This window comes from Dipodomys spectabilis, unplaced genomic scaffold (assembly GCF_019054845.1).
Source record: "Dipodomys spectabilis isolate Male_0828 unplaced genomic scaffold, ASM1905484v1 ptg000274l, whole genome shotgun sequence".
NCBI lineage: Eukaryota > Metazoa > Chordata > Mammalia > Rodentia > Heteromyidae > Dipodomys > Dipodomys spectabilis.
In genome coordinates this window covers 3,413,781-3,429,139 of record NW_024870951.1, presented here as the reverse complement: position 1 = coordinate 3,429,139, position 15,359 = coordinate 3,413,781, and positions in this window count along the sequence as shown.

Genomic DNA, 15,359 nt, shown 5'->3' with positions numbered 1-15,359 from the left:
GGAGCTGTGGGCATGTATGAGATAAACTAAAGAAACCAGCAAGGAAAGATAAGGTATGATTCTGGAAAGCACACAATTTTGGAAGAAAAAATAAAACAAGGAAAATATGTGGCTTTTGATAAAAACTTTGTAAACCACCTACACATTTGATTCCTTATTTCTAGCAGAAGACATTTCAGTTAACTTTATATTACAAAGTTAAACATGATTGACATTTAATACTAACTGGCCTCTGTCTCAGGTAAGCAATTTTTCTAGCCAGGTGCCAGGGGTTCATGCCTATCATCATAGTTATTCAGAGAGCTTAGACCTCTAGATCCTAGTATAAAGCCATTCTGGAGAGGAAAATTGGTGAGACTTTTCTGTTCAATTAATCAAGGGAAAATTGGGAGTGGCACTGTGGCTCAAAGTGGCAACACTAATCTTGAGTAGTAAATCTCAGAGACAGAACCCAGGCCCTGGGTTCAAGCTCTCTGAAATTATTCTTAAAATACTTGTTCTCAGTAATTCTTTAACTTGTCTAGAAGAATGTTTTAAGCTTAGAGATTTTTATTTCATGTTGTCAGAATTTATTTTTAAGATGTTCAGAGAAAAATTCTTTATAGTAAGAACTGGTTTGTATTGCTTTGTATTACATATTGCTTCTACACCAAGAGATCAGCTGGAAAGTAGATGGCCAAACCCCTCCTACCCCTACCAAAGTAGAAAAGTTCATTTTTCGACATAATGATTTGTACATCTCATTGATGCAACGAGTCCACCTGTATTCTTAGTTAAACGATTTGTTTTTGCCCTTCCCCTCCACAAATTATAACAACATCAAATACAGTGAAATCCGGGGTTATACCGTGGGGAAGGGACATTCAAAGCAATATAGAAATCATCTTATAAATATGTTAGAAACAACTGCATGAAAGAGAAAAATTGAATACTTATCTTGGGGTTCATTCACCTAACGTCAACTTCATCTGACCTTGTCTGCTTGACTCAGACATATACTACTTATTGCAATAAAGCAGCCATGGGACCTATGTATATTTGGGTCTAGCTTACTTCACTTAATATAATTTTTTCCAAGCCTTTCCATTTCCTAACAAATGGGGCAATGTCATTCTTTCTGATGGGGGCACCGAATTCCATTGTGTATATATACCACATTTTCTTGATCCATTCATCTACTGAGGGGTATTTGGGTTGGTTCCATATCATAGCTATGGTAAATAATGATGCAATAAACATAGTCATGCTGGAATTTTTAGTGTGTGTGGTCTTGTTTGTGATCATGTGGGTAAATGCCCAAAAGTGGGATTGCTGGGTCATAGGGGAGCTCTAAATGGAGTCTTTTGAGGAACCTCCATACTGCTTTCCACAGTGTTTGAACAAGTTTACACTCCCACCAACAATGAGGTAAGGTTCTCTTCTGTCCACATCCCCTCCAGCATCTGATGTTATTAGAGTTCTTGATTATAGCCATTCTAACTGTGGTGAGGTGGTACCCCAATGTTGTTCTTATTTGCAATTCTTTTATGGTTAGAGAGTTTGTGCATTTCTTCATGTGTTTATTGGCCATCCTTCTTTCCTCTTCAGAGAAATTTCTCTTTAAGACTTTAGCCCACTTATTAATTGGGCATATGTTTTTTTGAGGATTTGTTGTTGGGAGATTTAATTTATTGAGTTCCAGGTATATTTTAGATAGGAGACTCTTGTCCGTTATATGGCTTGTGCAGATCTTCTCCCAATCCGTGAGCTTTCTAGTGATCTTGCTATCTATGTCCTTTGCCATGCAGAAGCTCTGCAATTTAATGCAATCCCATTTGTCCCATTTGTCTTTGATTATTTTTGTATTTCTGGTTCTCTATTAAGAAAATTTTGGCCTGTGCCAAGGAGACCTAGGGTTTCTCCTATTCCGTCCTGTAATTTTTTCAGAGTAAGACTTGAAAATTTTAGAGTTTCAAATATTATAGGAAGATCTTTGATTCATGTTGAATGGATGTGATTAGATTAAGCTGTTGCATACATGCGTGTGTGGGGGGGGTATGTTTATTATTGAAATCAAGGATAAGGAACTTGGTTCCTTTTTCTAAGATATACATTATGGTGTTTCTTTGTTGGTGGTAGTCTCAGATTGCTTGTCTTTGCATGATGTGTACATTCCAGCTCAATTTTTCAATTAATGTTTCTTTATTATTGAACATATAGTGCTCTGATATTGCTTTTTCTTTAGTTTGCCATCTAGGATCTTCTTTTCCTCTTAAATGTTAACATTCGATGTAAATTTAACTCCTGACTGATTTTTCCCTTTAATTTGCATTTTGCAATAAGTATTATAATACCTTTGATCTCTGTATTCATGAAGAAAAACCATTTTGAATTCTTTGTTTAATGTAATAACACCTGGGTATATTTGTTAGCACCAAGACCTTACATTTTCTTTTGTAGTTTTAGTTTAAAATAACCCTCCTCCATTTTTATAGCATTGGTAGACAAAGAATTCCCACAATGCCTCACAACCTTTATCTTTCAATTTGTCTATGCTTCTTTGTCCCTGCTAAATTTTTCTGGATTCCTGTAATAGCTACCCCTACCCCTACAAAGCTGTTGCTGCTACCCAATTTCCTGCCACTGCAACTCAGCAATTACCCTATCCCTAGTACTCCCTTTCTCTGCTACTCATTTTGCTACCCATAATTCTTAACACCATGGTCCCAGCCACCTGGTCGCTGACACGCCTGACTCTGCTACCACATTCCCCAAAAAAGCAAGGCAAGAGTAGGCACAGACAGTCGACCTGGGTATTCCTCTTGCAGGCACAATGGGACATTTTCCTCAGGTATTTATCATGAGGAACCAACTAGTAGTGGAAAGAAAAAAGCTTACTTAGAGGGGACTAATATCCAGGGATATCAACTTATAACTTGTTGCTAGGAAAAGCAGACCCTAAGGTGAAACTTAATGAGAAAAGAAAATTTGAAAAATTATTGGGGATGATATAAAAGGTTTAGCTTAGTCTCATGTACCAGTGATCTGAATTATTTTATGACATAGATATGTAACTACTTGGCATTTTAAAAAGTATATGAAGATGCACATTTATGTGGTACTTATATTAATTTATGAATTAGTTGCATATGATCATGTTAATGATATTCAATGGTTTATGCTTTATGATATGCTCATTACGCTGCCTTTGGCAACATGAATTGAGCTCTCTAAAAATAAATAGAATTTCATTGTCAAATACTACAAGGAGATTACTGAGGCTAATACCAAAACGCAAGCTGGTACAAGAAAATTGAACAAAGCTACAAATTTGAAGGGAAGGGGTCAGTGGTAAGGGCTATGATAAAAGAGAAATTCTTCACCGTGGAATATTGGAAGAAGAGAATGTGTCTTGTTGAATCACTAGCTTTTTAAAAATTCTTAGAAAGCAGAACATGATTTTTGATTCTTGCTTCATGGAACCTCTTTAATGAGTCGTTAAACAAAAAAAAATCGAAATGACTGAAAATCCGCTGACATGAATTATTAGATTAACATTATACTCAAAGTTGCCTTGAGATGCAGGCAGGCTGGATTCTTTTCCTCTTAAATTAATGGAATAAGCTTCCTTTTGAATGGTTGGACAGTCCATGACACTTGTTCCAAAACAAGAAAAGATACTGGAGAGAGAAAAAAGGAAGGAGAGTCAAGGCTGCTGAAAAATTAGCATATTTCTCATTTGAACTTTAATGGGTTGTTACTACAAAGAATTAGAATTTCATCTTAAGATAATAATTTCAAAATGGATGGGCTAAAGGATAGCTTCAAAATGTAATATTTAATGCTGTTGGATTACTTGAAGACAAAAGTTTACAGAAAACTTTAAATTCCAGAAAACTGTAAGGTACCAATAAACACCTAGAAGAAATATAATTTAAAAATTCACCTGTTCAAGGCAAACCCTGGCAGGAAAGTCTGTGAGTCACTTATCTCCAAATAGGAAGTGGCACTGTGGCTCAAGTGGGAGAGGGCTCCCCTTGAGCTCAAGATTTCAGGGATATGTTAATACCCAGGCCCTGAGTTGAAGCCCCATGAGTGACAAGAAGAAATTTTAAATTATTAAACCATTAGGGCCGGAAGGAGACTCAGTGGTAGAATGTTTGTCTTGCATGAATGAGGTCCAGCGTTCAATTCCTCAGCACCGCATAAGCAGAAATAACGGGAAGGGGCACTGTGGCTAAAGTGGCAGTGCGCTAGCCTTGAGCTGAGCAGTTCAGGGACAGCACCCAGACCCAGATGTCAGGCCTCCCCACCACCACCACCAAAAACAACTAAAATTAAAGCATCAAACAGCCTGAAGATGTTGTCCAGAATAATGAATGCAGCATTATCCGCTTACATGACAGTGAATTGAAACCTAGTTTACCAGGGGAGATGGTGGGCATTTTGTGTGTGTGCCAAAGCCTGCAAAATTATTTTGTACTTTTCCAGCAGGGAGAAAGGAGGAAATGCGGGGGGAGGAGTGAGGTGTTTGGTGGACTTTCCTTTTGATTCACTGATTGTTTTCTGGAGTCAAATTCAGAGAAATTCTGCTTGCAATCTTAGTTGCATGGGGAATGAAGAAGCCATGTCCTGGAAGTGGTTTTGTCCTGTCCTTGGCCTGGTTCTAACCACCACTGGATAATCCAAGTCCCACTTCAGGACCAAGATGTCTTGAAGACTACTGATCCATTAGGCAGGTGGACCTCACCGCAGCCAGAATAGGCAGAAAATGCAATTCCGAGGGCAGCGCTAGAAATCTACACTAGGCAGAGATTTTTTAAATATATTTTAATTGTAAAAATACTGTACAGAGGGCTCAGAGTTACAGGACTAGGTAATGAGTACATTTCTTATACATCATTGTTACCTCCTCCTTTGTTTTTCCCCTGCCATCTTTTCCCTCCTCACATCTCCAACTCCTCCCTCCTCGACCCCTGCCTGACATTGTAAATTCATTTTCGACACAGTGTCCTGTACATCTCATTGTCACAATGGTCAACCTGAATCCCCATTTAAGCATTCTGCTATATCCCTTCCACTCCCCAAATTAAAAATATGTATGATATGGTATAAGATATATATTATATCATATATATATATATATATATATATATGATGCAGAACACTTGAATCAAATGCAGTGAAAACAGGGGTATACACTGGGGGGATGAACCTACAAAAGAATTACGTAGTGCATTATAAACGTATTAAAAACAAAAGAAAGAAAGGAAAAACCACTTGTGTCTCTGACTTGGGGTATATTTTGCTTAACATTATCTTGTATGGTCATATGTTCTTTGCATATGATCTTCTTTCCTTGTCCTAGACATGTTCTAATCCTTCGAAGGCAAAACAAGGTAAACTATGGGCCCTATGTTTTCTTTCGGTCTGGCTTATTTCACTCAATATAATTTTTGCCAAGACATTCCATCTCCTAACATATGGAGCAATGCCATTCTTTCTGATGGAAGCATAGAATTCCAGTGTGTGTGTGTGTGTGTGTGTGTGTGTGTGTGTGTGTGTACCACATTTTCTTGATCCATTCATCTGCTGAGGTGCATCGGGATTGGTTCCATATCATAGCTATGGTGAATAATACTGCAAAAATATGGTTGTGTTGGTAGCTTTGTGATCATTTGGGTAAGTGTCCAAAAGTGGGGTTGCTGGGTCATTGGGGAGCTCTAGATGGAGTCTTTAGAAGAAATTCCATACTGCTTTCCAAAGTGATTAAACAAGTTTACACTCCTACCAATAATGCAGTAGGGTTCCCTTTTAGCCACATCCCCACCAGCATCTGTCTTTATTACAGTTCTTGATTGTAGCCATTCTAACTGGAGTGAGGTGCAATCTCAATGTTTTGATTTGCATTTCTTTTATGACTAGAAAAGTTAAGCATTTCTTCATGTGTCTAACGGACATTTTTTATTTCATCTTCAAAGAAGTCTCTCCTTAAGTCTTCAGCCCACTTATTTATTGGGCAGTTGTTCCTTTGAGGATTTGTTGTTGGGGGATTTAAGATTTTGAGTCCTAAGTATATTTTAGATATAAGACTTTGTCTGTTTTATGACTCATGAAGAACTTCTCCCAGTAAGTGTGCTTTCTATTGATCAGAAGCTCTGCTGTTTCATGCAATCCCATTTCTCCAACCTTTCTTTGATTTGTTTTGTTTCTGGTTCTCTATTAAGAACATTTTGGCCTGTGCTAAAGAGGCCTAGAGTTTCTCTTATCCTTCATGTAATGTTTTCATGGTGTCTGCTTTTATTTTGAGGTCTTTGATACATTTGGACTTGATTCTCATGCAGGCTGATATATATACATACGGATCTACCTTTAGTTTTCTACAGGTGTTTAACCAATTTTGCCAACACCATTTACTGAAAAGGCTGTCTTTCTTCTATTCTATTTTTTAGCTCCCATGTCAAAGATTAGGTGGCTATAGGTCACTTGATTGATTTCTGAGTCTTCAGTCCTATTCCATTGGTCCTCAGGACTGTTCTTGTGCCAGTACCAAGATGTTCTTATTACTATGGCTTTGCACTATACTTTGAAATTTGGAACTGATATTGCTCCAGTGCTGTTCTTTTGGCTAAGGATTGACGAACCTATAGCCAGCATTATATTTAATGGTGAAAAGTTAAAGTCATTTCTTATAAATTCAGGAAAGAGATAAGGATGTCTGCTCTCTCCACTCCTCTTCAAATAAGTATAAGAATGCTAGCTGGGAAAATAAGACAAGATGCAAGCTTAAAGGGAATCCAAATAGGGAAAGATGAAGTAAAACATATAAGATGACCAATGGAATAGAATTGAAAACCCAGAAATGAACCTACAGTCCCATAGGCATCCAATTTTCAATAAGGGAGCTAAAAATATAGAATGGAAGAAAGACAGCCTCTTCAGTAAATGGTGCTGGAAAAATTGGTTAACTTCTTGTAGGAAACTAAAGCTAGTCCCTTATTTATATCCCTGCACCAGAATCAACTCCAAATTGATCAAAGACCTCAGAGTCAAAGCAGACACTCTGAAAATATTACAGGATGGAATAGGAGAAACCCTAGGTCTCCTTGGCACAGGCCGAAATTTTCTTAATAGAGATCCAGAAACACAACAAAATCAAAGACAAATGGGACAAATGGGAATGCATGCAATTGCAGAGCTTCTGCATGGCAAAGGACATAGATAGCAAGATCACTAGAAAGCCCACGGATTGGGAGAACATATTCACTAGCCGTACAACAGACAAGGGTCTTATATCTAAAATATACCTGGAACTCAAAAAGTTAAATCTCCCAACAACAAATCTTCAAAGAAAGAACTGCCAAATAAATAAGTGACTTAAATATTTAACAAGAAATTTCTCTGACGAGGAATGAAGGATGGCCAATAAACACATGAAGAAATGCTCTTTAGTCATGAAAGAAATGCAAATCAAAACAACATTGAAATAACACCTCACCCCAGTTAGAATGGCTATAATCAAAACTTTAACAACAATAGACGACGGAGGGGATGTGGACAGAAGGGAACCTTACTGCACTATTGGTGGCAGTGTAAACTTGTTCAACCACTTTGGAAAGCAATATGGAGGTTCCTCAAAAGACTCCACATAGAGCTCCCCTATGAGCCAGCATATCCCACTTTTGGGCATTGACCCAAAAGTTCACAAACAAGACCACACACACTAAAAATTCCAGCAGGACTATGTTTATTGCATCATTATTTACCATAGTTAAGATATGGAACCAACCCAGATGTTCCTCAGTAGATGAATGGATCAAGAAAATGTGGTATATATACACAATGGAATTCTATGCCTCCACCAGAAATAATGATATTGCCCCAATTGTTAGAAAATGAAAAGACTTGGAAAAAATTATATTCAGTGAAGTATGCTAGACCTAAAGAAATATATCTCCCATGGTTTCCCTTATTTGCAGTAACTAGAATATGACTGAGTTAATCAGAATAGGTCAGATAAGTTGATGTTAGGGAAATGAACCCTAAGATTTGTATTCAAATGTTTTTTGTTTCTTTCATGGGATTGTTTCTAACACATTTATAAGATTATTTTTTTTTGCTTTGTATGTTCCTCCCCCATGGTATAACCCCCGCTTTAACTGTATTTGATGTCCGTATAATTTCTGGGGGGGAATGGCAAAAACAAATCGTTTAACTAGGGATACAGGTGGAACCATTGCACCAATAAGATGTACAAGTCATTCTGTTGAAATCGAACTTTACAACTTTGGTGGGGGGGAGGAGGATAGGGTGGGAGCGCAGGGGGTAAATGGGAAGGGATGGATAGGGGAAACAAAGTAGGAGGCTACAATGCTTGACAAGAAATGTACTCATTATCTTGCCTAGGCAATTTTAACCCTTCCGTACAGTATTTTCACAAGAAAAAATAATAAATTTTAAAAAGAAAGAAAAAAAAAGAAAAAAAAAACATGAGGATGACATGATCTTGTATTTAATGGACTCCATGGATTCCACTCTCAAGTTACTTGAGTTGATCAGAAACTTTGGCCAACTAGCAGAATATAATTTTGTCTCAATAAAACCAACCAAGAAAGGAATAAAAAATAAACAAGAAAGGAATACACAGTTGGAATTTTGGGCTAATTTTGTCATTATGTTTTGGTAGTCAAGTATCCTATAGAAATGCAACTCATGTATAATCCTCAGTTGTGTTGTAAATGTTGTCTTAATTACAGAACATGTCTAGATGCAAAAGAGCTCATGATTCCCAATTAAAAATTTGAAAAAGTAAACATCATTCATTTAGTTTCCAAAGAACTGAAGGATTACAAAAGTTTATTGGAGAAATAGGAATGTTCATTTAATGTAGGACTTTGTAGACCTGGCTAAATTAGAATTCAGATTTAAAATATATATTTTTGTTTATACTTTAATATTCGATAGGATACTACAAAATTCTTTTCAAGTAAAAGGTTTAATTTACAAATTCACAAATGATTCTGGCATTCTAATTGACTAGAGTAGTTAGTCTTTCAAGTGAGGTATAATAAGAACTTAGTTAATAGATAATTCCAACAGTTCATGTGTAAAATGATAATGTCAATAATCTAGACAAATTGCCAACAAATTGATTATATTAATTTATAAATATAGAAAAAGAGCAATCTTTTGAGACTTTGGTTTAACATGGTTTGAAGATAGTAATTGTGTGACATCTTTTTTTTTCTACCTATAAATAACACAGGAAGAAATTTCCATATTTATGTACCTCTGTATACAATGAGAAAAATGCTAGGTTTGAGGTTTGTTTTTATTTTGTTTTTGTTGCTTGGTTTGTCATAGGGCTTAACCTCTGGGCTCGGGTACTGTCCCTAAGCCTGTTTTTTCTCAAGGCTATTGCTCTACCACTTGAACCTTAACGCCACTTCAGTCTGGCTTTTCCTTATGAGTTTATTGGAGATAAGAATCCAAGGAACTTTCCTGCTTGGGTGGGCTTTCAACTATAATCTTGAAATCTTAATATTAAGATATACAGATCTCTTGAATATCTATGATAGATTATATATAATAAAATATATAAAAATAAAAATAATATTTGCAAGTGTTTTAATCTCAAGAAAACTACTGCGGGGAAAATGATATAGCAAAGTTAATGTAGTATTCTTTCCAAAATAGGAAGGGCATCACATTAGCAGAAGTGTAGTATTTTTTCACAATAGTGATAAAGTAGTCATGATGTGAATTTAGGGAATTTTAAGGTGCACCTTACGAGTTGCAAACTGTTTCGCTAGGATGACTTTACAGCATAAAAACTTGGGATTGATTGTCATAGAAATAATAGCTTACTCTGATGAACAAATGTTTACTCTTACGTAATGATTTATAGGAAGTGGCACTGTGGCTCAAGTGGTAGAGCACTCACCTTGAGCTGCAGAATGCAGGGACAGCGCCCAAGCCCATTGTTCAAGCCCCAGGACTGACCAAAAAAAAAAACCGAAGAATTAATTATTATAGATACTTCATAGTTTTATCCTCTACAAGAACATGTCTATTTTTTCTGTTGACTTTTAAATATGTAATGTAGCATTGAAAACTGCATCTATGCAGAATTAAATAAAATGCGAACAGGTACTATTTTGAATGTGTCTGGTATGGCATATTCAGTATTTGAAAATGAGTAGTTAGTAGTCTTAGGAATGTTGAGGAACACATATATTCTGTCCTCTTAACAATTAGTCAGTTTTCAGTTTTTAAAGTTAGGGTTTCCATAGAATTGAACTGTTTTCTGTTTTAGTATGAGGCAATACTAAAATAATGTTTTTTTTTTTTCAAAATAATGGCAAGTATATTCTGAAAATATTGTATAGTTTGATAACATTCCAGTTGATGTCCCTCTGATAAAGAAAGAGCTAACTCAAGTTAGCAGCCAAAATGTTCATTTTTTAAAAGGTAATACACATAGAATAATATTTACTATATCAATAAAGTGAAATTATATTTTATGTAGCTCATTTTTAACTTAATTTTATTGTCAAGGTGATATATAGAAGGGGTTGCAGTAATTGTAAGGTATTGAATACATAACATGTCAAAATTTTTACGCCCTCCCTCATTTTTTCACACTTTTTCTTTACCCCAATACTCCTCACAAGATGTAATGTAAATTTCCAACATGTTGTCCTGTGAGTATGGCTATTGCAATGGTTTACCTTTTGTCCTTTGTCTCACCATTTTATTGTTCTGCTTCCCTTGCCAAATGAAGATAAATGTATATACAATACACAGGAGACTGAAATCAAATACAACAGTGGACAAACCATATGGGAAAACACAAAACAGAAAAGAAGTCACATAGTACATTAAAAACAACATCCAAAAAGAAAAACCTCTCTTTCCATATCTAGGAGTTTATTTTGCTCAGCATCATTTTATATGGTCATTTATACATAGCTATTGAGCCATTCTGCTCATCTGCTAGGACTATCTTAGATATTTCCTAGTTATTACAAATGAAGGAAACCATGGAATCTGTTTCTTTGTGTCTTGCTTATTTTTCTTAGTAGGATTTTTCCAAGTCTTTCCTTTTCCTTATGAATAGGAAGCATAGAATTACTCCGTACATATATAAACCACATTTTGTCAATTCTTTCATCTACTGAGTGGCATATTGGTTTAAAACATGATTGCATGTAAATATCACTAAAGGCCATTCAAAAATGACAGATTCCACCTCACCAGATATAACAATATCATGACTTCTAAGTAAGATAGTATTTTATGCTGGTACAAGTGTTGAGATATAGGATGAGTCTAATATATATCTTAAACTGAATTAGGCAGGAAGATATCCAATATCATGTAGGATCAAAATGGTAGTGACAAAATATTCCCTTGAGAATGATATAGGAGCCTGCCACAAGTATGAAGTAGTTCAGATAATTTTGAAGCATTTAGAAGTGCAAGCTCAATTATGTCTCTTGAAATAATAATTATGTAAGTGGAAAGGCAAAAGAAGGGTAAGAGAAGAAAATAACTGACAGTAGATCATTGTCCCAAGTTAGAGTATAAAAATACATAATCTATAACTTCCAAGTAAAAGAGAGACCAATATAATACGTACACTTAATTTAGGTACATGCAAAATATTTACTTGGCTTTTCCCTACTTAATGTTCCAAAATAAATGAACACTTATAAGAAAAGTTATGTGATTGCAATTGCTTCAACTTGAACACTAATAGTGATCAGCCCTCTTTTTCTCACTTTGCGCTTGGAAAATAGTTCCTAAGTTGATGATGTTGTTGCTGATTAGAGTCAGAGTTAGGGGCTTCTACTTGTACAGTTATCTCAGAATAGTTTAAAGCAGTTTTCTTCCCAAGATATCCAACTACCTTGTCTGAACCTGTACTTTGAACACACCCTCACACCTGAGCACATTATTTAAAATTATACTTAAGCTTTTCTTGGCACATTCTACTTTGTGCCTTTGTCTTCTTTGCACATTCCTTTTGAGTTCATCGTTGCTCTATTTCCATTTCGTCTGTACAAACTGCTAAGAACATTGTTCAACTACCACTTCTTATTTGTACACGCCCAGTCTAAGTATGAAGGTACTTTGTCCATGCTAAGCAATAGGGTAATAGTAACTCTCTGAGTAGAAAAGTTCCACAATATAACCCTGTGCCCACATTCGAGAATGTAGAATTTAAAGCACTTTGCGACAAACAGTGATATTAGAATCGAAAGGCTCCTTATGGACTTTTTCCTGGAGTTCATTAGTTTACCCAGGAGAAATATAAATATCCACAAAATTTGGAGCTAATTAGTAAGTATCCAAATTAACATTAGATCCTAGATGTTGTGTTAATACAAGTCACGATTGTAGTATTGTTAAATCAGTATCCTTCACTCCTTGACAATGTGTATGAGAAAATGAAAGAAAGACATTAAAGCAAAATATCTTATCTTTTTAGGCATTTAATCCTAGTGGTGAGAGCAATGTCTGAACTTTTCCATTCAATAAAAGCTTGAATTTATAAGAACATTTTCTTACATATAAGAATTTGTGTCAGGTTTGTTGACACAGCATGGAGGTATACCTAACAAGAATTAGATTTCAATAGTGTATATGGCAGTTATGGTTTGTCAATGGCTATTGAGGCATTTTCTGTTCTAAAGTGGAATCAATTCCAGGAGTCTTCAGTCACATCAGTAAAGCTGTATGTTCAACCTAATACTTGGTGTTACTTGTCCTACATTTATAATGAGTAGGCTGATAAGATATCCAAACATATCTAAATATATTTCAATAAAATTCCAAACTGATATGGATAGATGGGTCACTAATTGGAACTGTAGGACAGATTAGGCTTGTCTGTGCTGAAGTTCAATCTATAATCTCCTGGCTAAATAAAGTTTTCAAAAATATTCACAGAATATCACTAAGAAAAGTTCATAACATTTATATCTGTATAACATTTCCAAGGTCAGGATTAAAGCATTTGTTCCCAACATTTAGAATCAACAGGATCTGTTGAATAAATGGATCCAGATTTTTATGTCTTCATATTCATATCTCGACGTTTAATCAATATGACTTTCACCAAAACACTGTTCTTATTGAACTTGTTTATGTCATTTTACCTTTCAAATCCAAATAGCAGATTTCCTTCAATATCTTCCTGAAAATTCTTTCCTTCCTTTTCTTCTGAAAATCTGTGTTTCTTAATTTTTTGTTTCCTTATTTATCTCTTTCCTCCAATCTTGTCCACACTGGTACTTACATTGTTCACACTTTCATCAGAACTTTCCTTTTCCTCTTCCCTTTAATAATGTCACTGATTTTATGATTATTTTTCCTATTCATGGTCGTGAATATTTTGATGATGTCCAAACAGACCTATCTTTGCATCTGTTTAACATAAACCTTTGAACTATCAGAGAGTTTTTTCCTCTAAATCCATCTCTTCCACCTGTAGTCCTTATCACCAAGAATGTAACTAACACAGTTAGAAGACAGAGATGAGGAAAACCTTTAGATTTCCTCTTACCCTACCTCCATCCATTAGATAGGATGAATGATCATGATTTTCTCAGTTTCTGTCACTAATGTAATTTCTATGTACTCCTTTTTATGCCCCTGACACCAGCCTATTGCAAATACTCATCACCAGTCACTCAGTCTTAAAACAACTGTTTACAAAGTATGCATTTCTCCCCATAGTCTTTTCATATTGTTCCTCTCCATCACCCAATGACTCTCTTTGTAAGCACACAGAGTGAAGAACTCAGACAAAAATTCTAGTATCATTATTTACTCACAACATTGACTGGTGATCTTACATTTCTTATCTGTAAATGGATGTAATCTACCAGAAATATTGAAGAATATATTTGTTGAATTCTAGAGCAAGGAAAAAGAAAAGTGAAGAGTCCTTACATTGTCTACCTTAGCTTTCAAATAAGGAAAGTGTCAAATTCAGACTGTTGGTATATAGTCAGAAATACTTTCATGCAGAAATAAAAATAAATTTTAACTCCTGGCTCTATAGCCTGTGTCCTTTTATGGTAACTGCAGATATGTAAGTAGTATTATGTAAATTGTGTTATGTGTTTACAGCTGTACTGAAGAACATACTCTTAATATATCATTGGAAAACATTGTTTATTGAATGATATCTATATGAGAATGTTATTTGAACTAATCACACAAAGTTGAAACCTACATCTTAGTCCATCAAAATGTGGAAATAAACGATTTTATTTATAAGAAAATAATACCACCAAGAAAAGTGAGTATACATTAGAAAGACTGCTGGAATAACATTAGGGTTTTTACTGTCTCTACCTGTTTATGTGATTGAATTTCTTGATAATCAAACTCTCCTCTTGTTATTCTGGTTTTTTTTTTTTTTTTTTTGGTTCGTCATGGGGCCTGGACTCTGGGCCTAGCACAGTCCCCCAGCTCTTCAGCTCAATGCACTCTACCACTTGAGCCACAGTGCCACTTCGCGCTTTTTCTGCTTATGGGGTGCTGACGAATCAAACCCAGAACCTCATGTAGGCAATGCCAGCACTCTGCCACTGAGCCACCTTTCCAGCCCTCCTCCTGTTACTCTTATTGTTATAATCCAACGCTGTTTATAACTAGGCATTCAATGTGGAAAATCCATTTTCAAGTATGTCTAAGTTTTTTTTCCTTTTCAATCACAACATCGTCATTATCAGGCTACACTGTGGTCATCATCTTCTTCATCAAAATTATTATTAGCATCATAAGTGCTAATCATTGAACGTCGGATATGTGTCTATGATTTTATTATTATTTGTCTTTTGATTAATAATTTTAATCTTACCACTGTGGATGCATCCATATTGAAATTTTGAACAAATAAATAAAAACTTAACCATATCAGGTAGCATGACAATGTGCTTATAACAAATTACAGAATAGATTTTTGGAAGCGTTGCAAATTCCTAATCAGTATGAATTTATTTCCACTCTCCCCCAAACTACAATCAAATATTTAAGAGTTTGGGCAGAACCTTTTCAAGTAATATACTGTAAATGTAACTACAATATCATTTCTATATCTAAAATTACCTTGAAAGTAATAAACTCTACTTTCTATTGAAATATTAGTTATTTTATTCTAGGAAACTTTTAGAAAAATATACTGTATATCTTTGAAATGAAAAAGGTCAAAAATTGTAGCATAAAAGTTTTAGAGGGAGTCTGTCTTCTCTCACTCTCTCTCTCTCTCTATATATATATATCTTCTATATGTATCTTCTATATATATATATAAATATTATGTGTAGAATAGTACATTTTTAGAGATAATTTGTCCTCAGATATAT